Source organism: Pinus tabuliformis, chromosome 8, assembly GCF_031772625.1.
Source record: "Pinus tabuliformis cultivar Carrire ecotype Pingquan chromosome 8, CPIR1, whole genome shotgun sequence".
Classification (NCBI taxonomy): domain Eukaryota; kingdom Viridiplantae; phylum Streptophyta; class Pinopsida; order Pinales; family Pinaceae; genus Pinus; species Pinus tabuliformis.
Window position 1 is genome coordinate 1,302,764,651 of NC_142294.1, and position 17,589 is coordinate 1,302,782,239.

Here is a 17,589-nt window from a genome sequence, read left to right on the forward strand (position 1 = left end):
CAGAGTGATTCAGTGGCTCCCTTGGCTCTTTGATATGTAGCTTTGATTCTGGGCAAGGAAGGGCACTGATCTGTAGGATGGTATTCTTCACAGATGAAACACACTTCTAGAGAGTGCATTGGACATTCATTCCAAGGATGCTTTCTAGTGCACCTAGGACAAAAAATGGCCAAAGCCCTCTTGGCTTCTTCTTGCTTCTTTTGGATCCGCAAGGTATCCAGTTGCATGGCAAGAAACTGTCTCATATCACTCTTGAAACCTTCGATCTGATTTTCAAATTCATCTTTGGACAAGATGTTGCTCCCAACATCTCTACTTGTAGCCATTTGCTCCAGAGGAATGTTTTCTTCTTCTTCTCCCCTAGAGGTTCTTCAGATATGTCTTGATGTCCACCCAGGGGTTCTTCAATCACAACCATCGAAGAAGAGAGAATCTTGGCTGTGTGAAGCAGTGGGGGTGTTGTGCAATCATTTTTCTAACTTATCTCTACTCCTACAAGGCATGAAATGAAATCTTTTTGGTTGATTTTTGCTTTTTCCTACTTCTACTTGCAAAACTGAAATAGATTGAACTGCAACTAACTATCTTGCGAAAATGAAAATGTGGAATTGAAATGAAAGCAGGAAAGAACTAATCTACTTACTCAAATGAAATTGCAGGAATGGAAATGCTAGTCTACGCTTGCGAAATTGAAATGCGGAATTGAAATGCTAATCTAGGAAAGCAGGAAATGCTAATCTATGAAAGCAGGAAATGCTAATCTATGAAAGTAGGAAATGTCTATGCTACGTTTGCAGAATGGAAATGAAGTAAACTACTCAGCAGAAGGTTGTAGTAGAAAATAGAAGAATAGCAACAATCACCAATACTCTGTCGCTTCCCCGGCAACGGCGCCAAAAAGATGGTGGGCTCCAGTATTGTAGCAATAATGCTACAACTCCTGGAGCTTCCTATCTCTAATTTTATCAACCCGGTAGTTCGTAACAAACTTGGAAGCGACGGTGTTGTATGCACAAGTACTAGCTCTTGCCGCAACTGTCACTTGGTCAGCTGGCACAAGTCCGCTAGGGGCTCAAGCCAACTTCTATATGTTCTCAGAAGAAGCTTTCTAAGTGATGGACGAAGGCTATCTTAAATGAAATTAATCTACTTTGCAAAAAGAAACCGAAAGCCAAAAAGAAACACAAACCCTAGCAAACCCTAATTCTACCAACTAGTCCTACTGATGCAAAAATGAGAATGCAAACCACGAGAAGAGATTCCATTACTTCTAGGAAGGTAGAATGCATGTGTCTAAGTTATCACTAATTGAAGAAAACATCTTTTTGTATTTTTGATTAAGTTGTTGAAATTATCATGCATGTGCTTCTAACTAGTTTTCCACTGTGCAGGGATGGATCAAGGGATGAAATGCTTTGGGAAAGGTTGGGATGGTACAGAAAGGGTCTAAGGGATACCTGACATCCTCTCTAAGAGTTTCACAAGGTCTGGATGACATGCAACCGTGCTTATGAACTTCTACAGGAAGTCTGCAGGGGTTTCTACAGGAAGTTCTGTAAGTCTTCTACAGGATGTTCTGTGATTCTTCTACAGGATGTTTACGAATTGGATTTTCGAGGATGGATGGTTGAGGGAAGATGCATGGATGGTTATGGAGGTAGGATGGGGGTCTGAAGTGACCCAGGAAATGATGGATGGAGTGGTGAGATGATGTGGAAAGCTGACTTGGCTTGAAGGTAGTTGAGACAACAATGGGGAAGAAGGTAAGGTTACTTGGCAAAAGAGAAGATGGGAGATGAGGGAACAGACTTGGTGATGGAGGAGCTGATCTGAACGAGGCTCAAATGAACGAGGAGGTGATGAAGATACCCTGCATAGTGGTTGCTTGATCAAACCAACTACATCTTGCATGCAATCGAAATATCATGTGATCTGTCTAACAAGTTAGTGAAATCGGTGGACAGCAACCTTATTCATGAAAAGAATCACGTACAACCTGTGAACAAAACATTATCAAAGAGATATAAACGCATGAATAACTCCTACCAATCTATCTTAAACATAAGAAACTACTTTAACCATCGAAAGCAACCTAAGTAACACAGCATGAATTAAATCTAAAGAGCAGATTTTTTCTCAAGAACGCAGCAAACACACATAAAGAGAAACAAGGGAGGTACTGGGCGTTTGAGATGGGCCCAACCCCAAGAGCTACAGCCTCCCATGAAAGATTTAGAGCTGGTGCAAAGCTGGATCCATCTTTATTAATCAAGAAATGAAAAGTACATCAAAACTGTCCACAAGGAGAACTTGAACATGAGCTGAAAGCAAAGCTAATCTATTGCATAAAAATCGAACTACAGCTAACTAATGGCTAAAAAAAATGACTAACTGGCTACAAAATGACTAACCACTAGCTAACCAAAATGAGGCCCTAAGCCTTCTTATTTATACAATTTGAGGACCCAACAGTCCTCCTAAAATTTAGGGACTTGGCTGCCCAAGACTTGTAGTTAACAGCAGTCCAACTTGACTTGCTTGGCTGCCCTTGAGCTGATTGATTCGGTGGCCCTTGAACTCCGAGCTGATGGTGGAGAATTCGAGGTAAGGGCCCATAAATGAGGGGGACACCTTCCTACAAATCCTCTAGCTTGTTCTCCCACGAATTTGGCTGCCAAGTGCTCATTAAGACCTTCAAATTTGTCTCCAAGTTGACCAAAAAGGCTACACAAAGCACCCATTAGACTTGTTGGCATAATGACTAACCAAATTCACTCTATTAACATAAAAATAATCAAAAACATGCAATAAACAAATGAGAATGGTGGACTAAGCCAAATTAGGAGGTTGAATGAGCCCAAATAATTGTACATTTTTGGGGCTCATCAAGAAGCCCATACAAAACTGCAAAAACAAAAATAAGCACTATGTCCTTCAGCAATTCTACTGTCCAGCATTGGAAGGATGAAAAGCTAAGACTGATGATAACACATAGTTGAAAGATAAAGAAGAATTCTCAAAAACTTTTAAGTTCCTCCATTTCCATATACTCCAGATAGTTATCGGGAGGATTGGGCGATTGAGAAGATGTTGATGACCCCACCAATGAAAAGCTGCATCCACAGAAGAGAAGTTAGGGATCTGAATGGAATAAATCATTGCTAGTTCATACCAGATATGTATGGAAGTCCTGCAGGAGAAGAACATATGGAAATTTGTTTCCTCATCCATCTTGCATAGAACGCATCTGCTGGGATTATATGTCTGAACATCTTCATAAATATTCAATGGTCAAGGAACCATTGAATATTTATGAAGATGTTCAGACATATAATCAGATTTAGGAGCTTTATAAAATTTAATGTGTTTTGTAAATAATCTGGACTCTATCAGCAACCAATCAGTTGGTTGATTGAGACAAACGCCCAAATAGGTTCTGAAATTGATGGCTGTAATGCAACCCAGAAGAAGTTTCCGTATTAATGTTGCCATAAGTGTGCGAGTGTTGCATGGCATAGCTCCATCTATTGCGGGCTCATTTCGACCGGCTTGCAGACTGCGGGCTAGTGTTGAACAGAGGTACTATCCAACAAACGTGATTGGTGTCAGTGGAAATGGGATTGTTTTTAGTGAGATTTTTTGGATTTTCTAGTTTCAGAATCTACCTGAAAAATTGAAAGTGAAATCTTGATTTATGTTATTTAAACTGGTTTTTCTATTGTATATATGGATTCAACACCCTCAAAAATTCTTAAAACACTTAGATTGTGCAAGAGTTACCATCAAATATATGATTTCAATAATTTCTTAAGAGACTAAAAAAAAACTTACTGAAAAACCTTCCCAAAAAAAAATCACACTAAAAACCATTCAAAAATAAATTCAGAATACCCAAACCCATACCCAAGAAATGACCGGACTGAAGCCTGTGCACCAAGTGTTTGGCAAAATCAATACATGGTGATCGTTATGGAAGCCTCAGAGGACCCAGATGAATCAATGTAGGGACAAATCTCATGTCAGTATTTACATGCCTCGTCTCTATGCATATTTTTCAAGAAGTGCATATTAATTAAATTTAATATTTTATTAGTCCCTGCCATCTGGCAATGGGCAGGGACTATAGTAATCGAACAGCTTTGAGTTAGCATTAGTTTGCAGTTTTAGTGCGGTGTTATTCGGTGATTATTATAAAGTTTCCAAACGTGCTGTGCGGGGATGTGCCGAGATAACCAAAGTCTTATTTGGAGCTGAGGCTTTGCCATCTTATTTGGCCTCTTCCCGAGGCGGAAGAGGCTGGAGCATAGCCTAAATTGCTTTTTACGCCCTGTTCATTATCGCTGACCGTCAACGGTCTCATGTTAATGTTAACATTAATTTGTATTATCTGCACAATTGTTTGCAGGGTATGCTAAGGTTTGATGTTAACGGGTGTTGTGCAGCAGGTGCTGCAGGTGTCCGTGCATGGCGGGAGGTGTCATGAACCACCGCCTATGTTCTTGCCTACTGTGCCTCTGTACCCAGCTTTGTTCTTGCTATGGTTTTCTCATCTTTGGTGCTGGGTCGACAGAGCGAATTGCTTCATTCACTGAACGACCGATGGTTTTCTCATCTTTGGTGCTGGATCGATGGTTTTCTCATCTTTGGTGCTGGATCGACAGAGCGAACTGCTTCATTCACTGAACTTGGTGCTGGATTGACAGAAGCAACTGCTTCATTCACTGAACCATCTGGATCTATAGGGGAACTGTATCACAATGACGATCATCAGACCGAACAAGGCTAGAAGCTAGGTCCTTATCAGTTGAGATCTATTGTTGAACAGTTAAGTGCGAAGCCCTAACCAGCTCTCTGTTGCATCTATTGTTGAACAAACACTAGGATGTTTCGCTGGGTAATTGGCAGACTTCATCCTTCAAGGCCAGAACGGGGCTCAGGGATCGGCCGCCCTGGAGCAAAGTGGTTTATGATTTCGTCTCAGAGGCATTCAACTCATTTGGTAGATCAAAGTCCATGGCCTCGGGGGAAATTCGCGCCCCCACCTAAGGTTCGAAAGTATATTGAAATGGGGATATTTGCATGCTTACGCGCCGACCCATTTCATGCAGGTTTAAGCGCAGCTTCTTGTAAGGTTTGCTTCTAATCCAAAGCATAATAAGTAAAGTCAAGGTTCGTAAGAGTAAGGCAAAGGGTTCAACATAAGAGGCTTAGGCAGTACATAGAGCTACTCGGGAGTGACGCAGGGAACTAAGAGGCTCTTAGGCGGCGGGCCGGGGCATACCGATGCGCACGCAGGGAAGGAAAGAGGAGCGGGCGGCACACCAGAAGCAGCCCGAACTACTGAATAAAAGAAATAGGTAGGGGGGGATCTCTTCTTCTGAGCGGTGGAGCACTCCCATCCCACTAGGATGAATAGGATTCCAAGCAACGTTCGATTATTTCCTAGCCTAGGCAAGGGGGCAAGGTAATAGCATCCATCCCGTCTTCTCCCAGCAAGCAGCGACCCGCTGAACCTAAAAGACGATTTAATCCCGGCAATCATATAGATAATTTGCAGATAAATCAGATCAATCCCCGAGCCTGAAGCTAGGGTTTCTCGGCCTTCATGGCCTCTAGACTTGTCGTAGGCGGCACTCCAGATCTCGGCTGCGTTTTCTGAGCATCTATCCTTCGACCTCTGCAACTGTCCTCAAAGTGCCAATTTTCACCAAAGGATTCAAGATCCGGGTTGTTGAGCAAACACTCGGATGTTTCGTTGGGGGATTGGCAGACTTCATCCTTCAAGTCCAGAACGGGGCTCAGGGGAATTCCGCTGCTAGGGTTTTATCTAATAGCAGAGGATGATGAAACTGATGCATTTCTTCAACCTGGAAGCGTTTCCACTCCCGGACATCAGTGTAGTCGGGCAGGCACTCCAGATCTCGGCTGCGTTTTCTGAGCATCTCAGACATATTGACAGAGCCTGGAGATAATCACAATCACATCAGTGAAAAGAGAACAACGATGCTAAGGGGGTTCCTGAGCAGCTCTAGCGAGCCAGCAGGTAGAGACAGATGCGCGGAATGGCTGGTAAGATCCTAAGTCCAATAGGTTATATGGCAAGTTAATGAAGCTTAGTATTCTAATTTTTAATTTTTATATTAATGCTAAAGCGTTATAATCAGTTCCTCTAGATTTACGTGTCTGAACCCCTCCTATGTGTACTAAAGTTATCTTCAACATCTGTTGGGCCATCACCTAAGCTGATTTGATGGGGGTTAAGGTAATCCAGGCCATTTGTTGGGCCATCACCTAAGCTGATTTGATGGGGGTTAAGGTAATCCAGGCCATTTGTATGTGTGTTGTGTACACATTTCATTCCATTCCACATTATGCATGCAACGGCCGCTACGTGTAAGTTACTCTTGTTCTTATATAATAAGGTTAGAAATGATTTCGTTGTTACCTTGCTTCCGCTTCTTATTTTGCTTGCGGTCCACTACATTGATCTATTTCAGGTATGAGTTTCAGCTCAGCTTCTATGTCTTGGACCTTACCAACAAGTTCACATATCTTCATTTCATGTTGCTGCATTTCTGTATACCTCCTCCTTTCCGTTTCGGATATCTTCTTTCTGTTGTTTTCAATTTTTTTAATCAAGTTTAGCAACTTTTCATCTATTTTTAGCATTTCTCCATAAGCTCTGAATTACAGGAGATTTACAGGAGATTTCACTCGGATAGACTAGGAGCTTACAGTAACCTCTTATTAGTGATACAGGTATAGCCCGTTTCTAATATGAGTTGTATACATCTAGAGGATCTCCCAAGTCCATTAAAATCAAGAATAGTTGTCACCGTTTGCTTCATACCCGTGTTCTCTTACTTCCTTTTTCACTTATTCATACACGTGCCCTGCACATTTGCAGTTATTTAGATTCACATAAAATTGAGTTTATGTGGGCAAGTGATTGATTTCTTAGTTTATCTTCTTTGATATCCTTGCTGTTAACTATTAATGTGATTGAATAAGCTTAAGTCTGAAACTCTTTTACTAATGATTTGAATTGGCCATGATAAAAAAACTGCCTTCCCCATATGTTCCCAATAGTTAAGCAGACTATTGATAATTCTACTTTATCTAGTCAGGGAGCAGATCCTAGACTGGGTTTTTTAATATGATAGGAAAATCTCAACTATAGACCCAATGGGCCTGTCGTTGAAACTTGTATGAATCCCTTTTCATGAAAAGGTAAAGGGCATGCTGTGTTTCTTCCGCAGAGGACATGACAATGTCCTTATGTAATATCTCAGATTCATAAGCAAATGTATGAGGCCAGTGTCACCTCTTTGTGGATGAAACCTCATGTTCCTACATATGTATTATTAGTTTTTTTTTGCTGACAATGGCCTTCTATATGTATGAGGCCTTCTGTAAGTAGATGTATGAGGCCTTTATGTATTATTAGTTTTTTTCTGAGAATAGCCTTATATAAAACCTAAGATCAATAACTAGATGTACGAGGCAGTGTCATTTCTCTGTGTTTGAAACCTCCTGTAGCTACATATATCATTAGTTTTCCTTGCTTTTTTTTCTAATAATGAGGGGGCACCCATGCTTACAGCCCTGCACATTTGCAGTTATTTAGATTCACATAGAATTGATAAGTTCGTTCTACTTTATCTAGTCAGATCCTAGACTGGGTTTTTTAATATGATAGGAAAATCTCAACTATAGACCCAATGGGCCTGTCCTTGAAACTTGTATGAATCCCTTTTCATGAAAAGGTAAAGGGCATGCTGTGTTTCGTCCGCAGAAGAGATGACAATGTCCTTATGTAATATCTCAGATCCATAAGCAAATGTATGAGGCCAGTGTCACCTCTTTGTGGATGAAACCTCATGTTCCTACATATGTATCATTAGTTTTTTTCCCTGACAATGGCCTTCTATATGTATGAGGCCTTCTGTAAGTAGATGTATGAGGCCTTTATAGCCATCCGTTTATAACTCTGCTTTACTAGCATCATGAATTAAAGGAATACCGTGGTACTCATTATATTGAAACAGAGCAGTATCGCTCTCTGATCATGTGATTACTGACATATCGATATATAAATATGGAACTGATTAGTACTTCTCAGGTCCTCCAATTGTTGTGTTTTCCCATCCAGCTCTTTTGCAATCTCATTGGTTCTTTTGCAGCCTCTGTCATGAGACTTAACTGTCTGTGTTCACCTCCACTGCTGTTGAAATAGAATATAATAGTCTTTGTCTCTGCTGCCTTTTGGGCTACTGGTGCTCCTGGTTGTGCCTTCCCTGCTGCTGAGACTACTATTGGTAGGCGTTTATGTTGGGTGCACATTGTATAAACCTTGTAGGATTTTGAGACGATAAGATAGACAGCCTAATTTTTATAGAACAAATAGACAACCAACTCATCAATGAGTCCCATTACTTTGCCACTTGTCCTTCAAGATCCAATTCTCTTGCCTACATCCAACCCTGGTTCTAGAAGTTTGCATGGCCTTCAGCTGAACCATTTGCTAAAGGCACAATGCCTCTGAATCTAAGGAAACTAATTAGATCGTTCAACAACCTACATTATCCATTTCTAAGATCCACAGACCCTCCCCAATTTGGGGTTTTTGGCCAGTTCCAATTTTACAAGCAAGCCATTTACCTTTAAGGAAGAACTGAGTAAGATTTTATAAATTGTAGAAGTAAACCAAAAAACCAAAACACTTGTTAAAAACTAAAATCATTAAACATTATTTAATGGAATTAAAAAACATCTGGTTTACCAGAGTTTTTGCGTTTAAAAACCTCCCTTAAAAACCTCAATAGCTAAGTGAGAAACCACTCAAAAAGATCAGAATTGCTCTTGTTTTAAGCTCGTCCTTAACAAGCCAAAGAACAAGACTACATATCCCAGAAATAGAAATGAAATTGACGGCTTGGTTTTGCAGAAAAAGGCACCGGTAGAGTCTTTCAGTGCTTAAAAACCATTCATTTACCTTAGATATATTGTGCAGACCCATTTAAAAGCTACTGGTTGTAAAATGGAGCACATGTAATTTGGATGGTTGAATTGGAGTACATGTAATCTGGACGGGCTTGGTTTTGCAGAAAAAGGCACCGGTAGAGTCTTTCAGTGCTTAAAAACCATTCATTTACCTTAGATATATTGTGCAGAACCATTTAAAAGTCCATTGGCTACTAGTTGTAAAATGGAGCACATGTAATTTGGATGGTTGAATTGGAGTACATGTAATCTGGACGGGTAGTTCAGTTGGTCGAAGTCCCTGTGTCAAATTGTAATCTGGATGGGTAGTTCAGTTGGTCGAAGTCCTTGTTGCCAAATTATTGACCCTCTATTACAAAATGTGTGTTGGTCAAAGTCCCTGTGTCAAATTGTAGTCTGGATGGGTAGCTTAGTTGGTCGAAGTCCTTGTTGCCAAATTATTGACCCTCTACTACAAAATGCGGTTTCGATCCTCTTTGGATCCATCAAAGTCATGCTCCCTCAAATAGAGTCGACTGAGTGTATGGCCCCTTCAAATGAGCCCACCTAAGGGTGTAACTGTGAAAAAAAAGAGTTGGAGCACTTGCTCTATCTCAAAATCAAGTATCAAGATATATGTGTAGTGATTCCAGTTCTGATATATGATATGTATGGCAATTTTGTTTCTTAAGTAAATCAGAGTAATGCAAATTAAATCACCAGTCAAGAAATCATTTATGTGACCAGATAAATCTATTGAAATTAATTTTGAGTCAAATCTACGGCAGAAACTATTTGCAATGTAACTAGTGTACAATTGTGCCTTTGTCAGACTTGTATGACAAAATTGACTAGTGCACATACTACTACAAGGGCAGCAAACTACTCCTGTAGAGGAGGACCACTTATTATCAAAGATATAAAATGCCTGCCTTGGTAGTAATCTGTTGTGAATGTGCCTTTGTCAGACTTGTATGACAAAATTGACTAGTTCACATACTACTACAAGGGCAGCAAACTACTCCTGTAGAGGAGGACCACTTATTATCAAAGATATAAAATGCCTGCCTTGGTAGTAATCTGTTGTGGATGCCAGCATCATCACCAGGAATGCTCTGATATGAATTTCCATACAACTCCAAAGCTTCATCTAACATAGAAAGCAAGTTGCCTTGTAGAGTCTCACAACAAGTGCTGCAAGATGATTCATATTGAGCCTCTGTTGCAGTGACCGTGGACTTTGAGGGTTCATCTTGTTTGCCTCTTGGCTGCAACTCTTCCCAAGTGCTAGCTTTTGAGTTTGAAGAAAAATCCTAGCTAAAGGATCTTATATGACTCTTTGATTCTGACAGAGGAGGATCTGATGTAACTACATCTTGTAATAACCCTGGACAATGTTATGACCTTCTAAGCTTAAGTCTGAAACTCTTTTACTAATGATTTGAATTGGCCATGATAAAAAAACTTGTTTGAAACCTCCTGTACCTACATATATCATTAGTTTTTCTTGCTTTTTTTTTTCTAATAATGAGGGGGCACCCATGCTTACGGCCCTGCACATTTGCAGTTATTTAGATTCACATAAAATTGAGTTTATGTAGGCAAGTAATTGATTTCTTAGTTTATCTTCTTTGATATTCTTGCTGTTAACTATTAATGTGATTGAATAAGCTTAAGTCTAAAACTCTTTTACTAATCATCTGAATTGGCCATGATAAAAAAACTGCCTTCCCCATATGTTTCCAATAGTTAAGCAGACTATTGATAAGTTCGTTCTACTTTATCTAGTCAGATCCTAGACTGGGTTTTTTAATATGATAGGAAAATCTCAACTATAGACCCAATGGGCCTGTTCTTGAAACTTGTATGAATCCCTTTTCATGAAAAGGTAAAGGGAATGTTGTGTTTCTTCCGCAGAAGAGATAAAAATGTCCATATGTAATATCCCAGATCCATAAGCAAATGTATGAGGCCAGTGTCACCTCTTTGTGGATCTAGACGGGTAGTTCAGTTGGTCGAAGTCCCTGTGTCAAATTGTAATCTGGATGGGTAGTTCAGTTGGTCGAAGTCCTTGTTGCCAAATTATTGACCCTCTATTACAAAATGTGCGTTGGTCGAAGTCCCTGTGTCAAATTGTAATCTGGATGGGTAGCTCAGTTGGTCGAAGTCCTTGTTGCCAAATTATTGACCCTCTATTACAAAATGCGGATTCGATCCTCTTTGGATCCATCAAAGTCATGCTCCCTCGAATAGAGTCGACTGAGTGTGTGGCCCCTTCAAATGAGCCCACCTAAGGGTGTGACTGTGAAAAAAAAGAGTTGGAGCACTTGCTCTATCTCAAAATCAAGTATCAAGATATATGTGTAGTGATTCCAGTTCTGATATATGATATGTATGGCAATTTGTTTTCTTAAGTAAATCAGAGTAATGCAAATTAAATCACCAGTCAAGAAATCATTTACGTGACCAGATAAATCTATTGAAATTAATTTTGAATCAAATCTACGGCAGAAACTATTTGCAATGTAACTAGTGTACAATTGTGCCTTTGTCAGACTTGTATGACAAAATTGACTAGTGCACATACTACTACAAGAGCAGCAAACTACTCCTGTAGAGGAGGACCACTTATTATCAAAGATATAAAATGCCTGCCTTGGTAGTAGTCTGTTGTGAATGTGCATTTGTCAGACTTGTATGACAAAATTGACTAGTGCACATACTACTACAAGGGCAGCAAACTACTCCTGTAGAGGAGGACCACTTATTATCAAAGATATAAAATGCTTGCCTTGGTAGTAATCTGTTGTGAATGCCAGCATCATTACCAAGAATGCTCTGATATGAATTTCCATACAACTCCAAAGCTTCATCTAACATAGAAAGCAAGTTGCCTTGTAGAGTCTCACAACAAGTGCTGCAAGATGATTCATATTGAGCCTCTGTTGCAGTGACCGTGGACTTTGAGGGTTCATCTTGTTTGCCTCTTGGCTGCAACTCTTCCCAAGTGCTAGCTTTTGAGTTTGAAGAAAAATCCTGGCTAAAGGATCTTATATGACTCTTTGATTCTGACAGAGGAGGATCTGATGTAACTACATCTTGTAATAACCCTGGACAGTGTTATGACCTTCTAAGCTTAAGTCTGAAACTCTTTTACTAATGATTTGAATTGGCCATGATAAAAAAACTTGTTTGAAACCTCCTGTATGTACATATATCATTAGTTTTTCTTGCTTTTTTTTCTAATAATGAGGGGGCACCCATGCTTACGGCCCTGCACATTTGCAGTTATTTAGATTCACATAAAATTGAGTTTATGTAGGCAAGTAATTGATTTCTTAGTTTATCTTCTTTGATATTCTTGTTGTTAACTATTAATGTGATTGAATAAGCTGAAGTCTAAAACTCTTTTACTAATCATCTGAATTGGCCATGATAAAAAAACTGCCTTCCCCATATGTTTCCAATAGTTAAGCAAACTATTGATAAGTTCGTTCTACTTTATCTAGTCAGATACCAATGGTACAAGAAAACGGTACATAGGGTCACAGATTCTCTTCACTTTCTCAATCAAAATAACGATTTACCAACAAATTATATTTATTAAAGGATAACTCAGCAAATATCATGCAGGCTTTGCTGTTCATAGCCATATCCGTACTTTTGTACATCAGCAAGCGATTGTTCAGATTTTTTCATGAAAATAAACAACAAATTTAACCTTGTGAAGGTCGGTGACTGCTTTCTAGAATCTGTATTTCGTGATGTGACATGACACTGTCACTATAAGTTTAGCATAAAATTCCATAAATTCATGTTAATTAAGTTTGAAAACTAACCGATTGAAGCTTCTTGAACCTTCATTATTGTCTTTTTAGGCTTCCAAATATCATAGTAATGTTCTTGCATTGCATATGAGCAAGCCTCTGGGATTCAACTACAACAGCGGGATGTATTTGTTTATAAGTGTCCAAATGTCTTTTCATTTGAATGGAAAGACTGAATTCAATTTACTGGGCATCATCTTCACTAAAGCATTATTATCGGAGCCGAGGTTCAACAAGCATTTTCTAAAGTTCATGTCTCAGGGTTCAAATCTGCTTTTTAGGTTTGAAAATGTCAGTTTTTCATTCTCACATTTCCATATCCTAGGGCTATAGTGTCATCATTTTTTGTGAGGCCAGCTTTTATTTAATTCTTTGTCTTTTGATTTGAAGAACATGTTTCCACAATATTTGCATCTTCTTGTGGATATTCCTATCGAAATTACAATATTTGCAATAGGTTTGGAGTTATGTTTATGACGATGTTATAAGGCTTGATGATTTCGTAAAATTTATAGAGTGCTCACATGTTCAGGTAATTTAGTATTTTTGGTGCAAGTGCGAGTTCTCCATTATCCCTTAGAGTATTTATTGTTGGAATTGATTTGTATTTTATGTAGGTAATGGATCTGTAACTGGGCTTGCTCCTGGGTATAGATAAATTTTTATGTGCTGATAATAATATGTGAGCAAAAGCGATCCAGGTAAGGAACTAACTGATTGAAGCTTCTTGAACCTTCATTATTGTCTTTTTGCTGCAATGACATCTTCATGTTTATGCAATTTATGTGTAACTGTTTTAGTCATGTATCCTAAACTTCTCATGACATTGAATCTATACTAATGTGCAACTTGTATAGTATACCAACACCTTGAGGTAATGCACGGTGTATATTCAATACTTTAATGTCATATCAACGCTGCAATGACATCTTCATGTTTATACAATTTATGTGTAACTGTTTTAGTCATGTATCCTAAACTTCTCATGACATTGAATCTATATTAATGTGAAAATTGTATAGTATACCAACACCTTGAGGTAATGAACTGTGTATATTCAATACTTTAATGTCATCTCAGGAGTGGCACTTTCTCAGCAATGAGTTGACGCAACACCTTGAGGTCCGCATTGTAGCTCAAAAATATGTTACATATTGTTCTAGTTCTTTTGCTCTGCCTCCTTAGTCATGGATTTCCTGAACTTTGATGGGCCACGAAAGCTTTGGCCAATTAATTCTTGTGTTTTTGATACAAACAGCTCAACACAAGTTGCATCAGGAGACAGCAGTATTGAACATAAAGGTATGCCATGAAAGCATTGGCAAATTAATTCTTGTCTTCTTGATACAAGCAGCTCACATATTGTTGTAGTTCTTTTGCTCTGCCTCCTTAGTCATGGATTTCCTGAACTTTGATGGGCCATTGGCCAATTAATTCTTGTGTTTTTTATACAAACAACTCAACACAACTTGCATCAGGAAACAACAGTACTGAACATAAAGGTATGCCATGAAAGCGTTGGCCAATTAATTCTTGTGTTCTTGATACAAACAGCTCAACACAAGTTGCATCAGGAGACAGCAGTACTGAACATAAAGGGGAGTGCAAATGTTGTGATCAAGGTTGAGAATAGGAATGAGTGCCCCTTTTTCGACTGTGTACAGGAGTTTAGCAGCATGCTTCTTCCTAACTGTAGCTGGCAAATACTTAAAAACAGAGTTCCCAGGCAAATTTTTAAGGCTGCTCAATGCTTGCGTCAAGGCGCAACTTCTTCCTCTAGTGAAAGATTCAGTTTACCGATCACTTGCAGATGCATACACCAACTTTTGAGTTTTGTAATCTGTATTTAACTTGATCCAGGCTTTAAGGGGAAGGCTATGTTGTTTATGCAATGAGATAATGATAATTATTGAACAATTGACACGTTCTATTACCTAATGTGGAGTGCAACAAGGGGAATATATATAATTGTTGTTCTTTAATACAGTAATCTGAAGTTAAAGCTATATCACAAGTGAGCTCCAATTGTGCTAGTCTTAAACAATTTGATTCTTTGGCAGCAAATGTTAATAAAAGCGAAATTTGTAGCATTGAACTTGACAGTGAGAAAGTGCAGCAATTCAAGGATGCTATCGAGAACATGTATTGGTCTGAATTCTTCATGGGTATGTTCTCCATGTTTATATTATTGAGCTGTTTGTGCCATAATGAAGCTTAAAAAGATGGTAATAGTGTTTGCAATAGATTCCATGGTTACTGACTTAGTTTCGTTTGATAGCATTGGTATTAATTAATTGTAAGCTAGTGTGCTTCTTACTGCATTCTAAGATTTTGGTTTGATTAAACCAACTTCCAAACTTTCCATTAAAATAGTAACAAAGATTTGCCTTTTGGTGAAGTATCCATGTGTATTGTCTTCCAGGTCCCTTGAGATGAAGTAAAGTCATAAAAAGGTGGCAGATGCGTGATGAACTCTTTCTGTTTGGTTCCCCTGCCATTTTTTCCTTGTGGGTAGCGTATCTTTGGATTTTTTTTTTTTCAACTTTAGTGTTGGACCTCCATGCTTTTTTGTTTTATGATATTCTTCCAACCGTAGCCAGAGGAAGCGATCCTCTGAAAGTTAGTCAGCCCGGGAATAAAGAACTTTTACCTACACATTTCTTGAAGAAGATGAATCCAATCCAACTATAATGACATATCTCCAACAAAAATAACAATATTGTATTGTCATTTGACATTCTGCAACAGTACTTGATCAGGGTGCAGTGCAGGTAACTATGGATGATGCACTTTATCACATTTAGATAGACAAAGCTGCAACGAAGCACAAGGAATTTGGCTTCCCTTAATTTTATTATGTTAAGTTTCATTGTGACAAAGCTTGAAGAAATTGGGTAGATGAACCAGCTTTTTTTGTATTTCATGTTTGTATAACCAGATGGGACGAAAAAATTGGCCATGGAAAACGAAGCAGGAGGAAAGGGAAGAAGAGAAGCCTAATGTTACCTGCTCATCTGGTCAGACTCATGAGGTGGGGCATTAATTTCTTATATATCAAAACTCATGTTATATAGATTTAATGCTCTGAATTTGATTTTTGATGTTCTATATTATTGGTGTAGCAGGAAGTGCACTTGGAGGAAGAATTGGCAACAGAAAGCAAAGAAGATATGGTGAAGCAGCGTGAAATTTTTTTGGAAGAGGCAGTTTCAGGTAACAATCCTCTACCCATTTACAGGCAGGGTTAGGATACACCTCAGGATTGTATATATCTTCAATTTCAATATGCGATCAGTGAGCTGAAGAAGCAAGCACGTTCCAGAGATTGTGTCAAAATGGTTAGTCAATATCAAATTGGTTGACCTGGTTGTGTAATTTCTTCGATTGAGGTTCATTCTAGGTGATGATTTGTGGTTGTTTACTTGTGAGCTGAATATATATGTTTGATGCTAGAACTTTGGTACAAGTTATTCAATTTAAGGCGGCTTTAATTATACCTGTTGTCTGAACATGTCTTTCATACACTCATTACTTGTTCTGTCTAGCCAATTGACTTGTCCTGTCTAGCCAATTGTTTATTGGAATAGCTTGGGCCCAATCTAACACTAAGATTTCATTTGAGAATTTCCCATTTACTTTTGCCGTCACATACATCATCTCATATGCCATCTGCTTCCGATGTCAGATAGATCGCTTAATTGCAAATTGTTTATTAGAATATCTTGGATGCAATCTAACACTAAGATTTCATTTGAGATCTGCCCCTGATGTCAGATACATCACCTAATTTCCCATTTACTTTTGCCGTCACATACATCATTTCATATGCCAATCGATTGCTCACTTAACGTAAGTTTTCCGTTTTATAGCGATCATTAAATACTGGCCTCCTCCAATAAATGCTCCTCATATTGGATTATATCCCCTCCGATCTGATCTTCAATATTGGATTATATCCCCTCCAATCTGATCTTCAAGTATTTCAGCTCCATTCCAAATCAATCCGTATACGTACTTACTTCTGCACGTGTCAGCAATTTACCCCGCATTCAAGTCTTGTGATCTTGCATGGCTTTCCTTATTTGGTTGTACAGTAAAATATTCTCAAAAACCCAGTTCCATTCACACTTAAAACCAGCTTGCAAACACATTGAACTCTTTTATAAATTGGCAAAAGCAATGCCTAATTTCTCGCTTACAAAAGAAAACCACCTTCTGCACCTAGATATTGACATACATCTCTCTGCTTCACATTACATGGAATCCATTAGCATACGCCAACTTACTCAACTGGCAGCATTGTTTCTCTTAGCACTTGTTCTCATGACTCTTCTAATTATCGACATTGTAAAAGTAGAAACACAAAGAAAAAAGAAACCAAGAAAACAATAACATCTTGAACGAGGAGCATATGATTATGGAGTATGTTTGAGTTGTATAGTCAAAATTCTGAATCTCACTCCTATTTTTGCATTACTTTACGCGTTGTCTTAATTCCCCGCTTCCTTGTTTGTTACCGGTCTACGACAGATGCTTCAAATATGCATTTGGATCTGCCATGGTGCTGAAACTCTCATTTTTATGCTTTTATCGTCTCTGCTGGCATGCCGATGATTACAAAACTAGCATATCAAGCTGACAAAGGAGAAGCACTGCAAACTGCCCTGATTGCAAATAACAGCGTTCCTTGAATCTAAAGAATCTAACCAGTATTCCAGTTTCAGTCTGCTTCATAGGCATAATGTCGTGCTTGTCTTGTATTCTTCACATGTTACAGTCT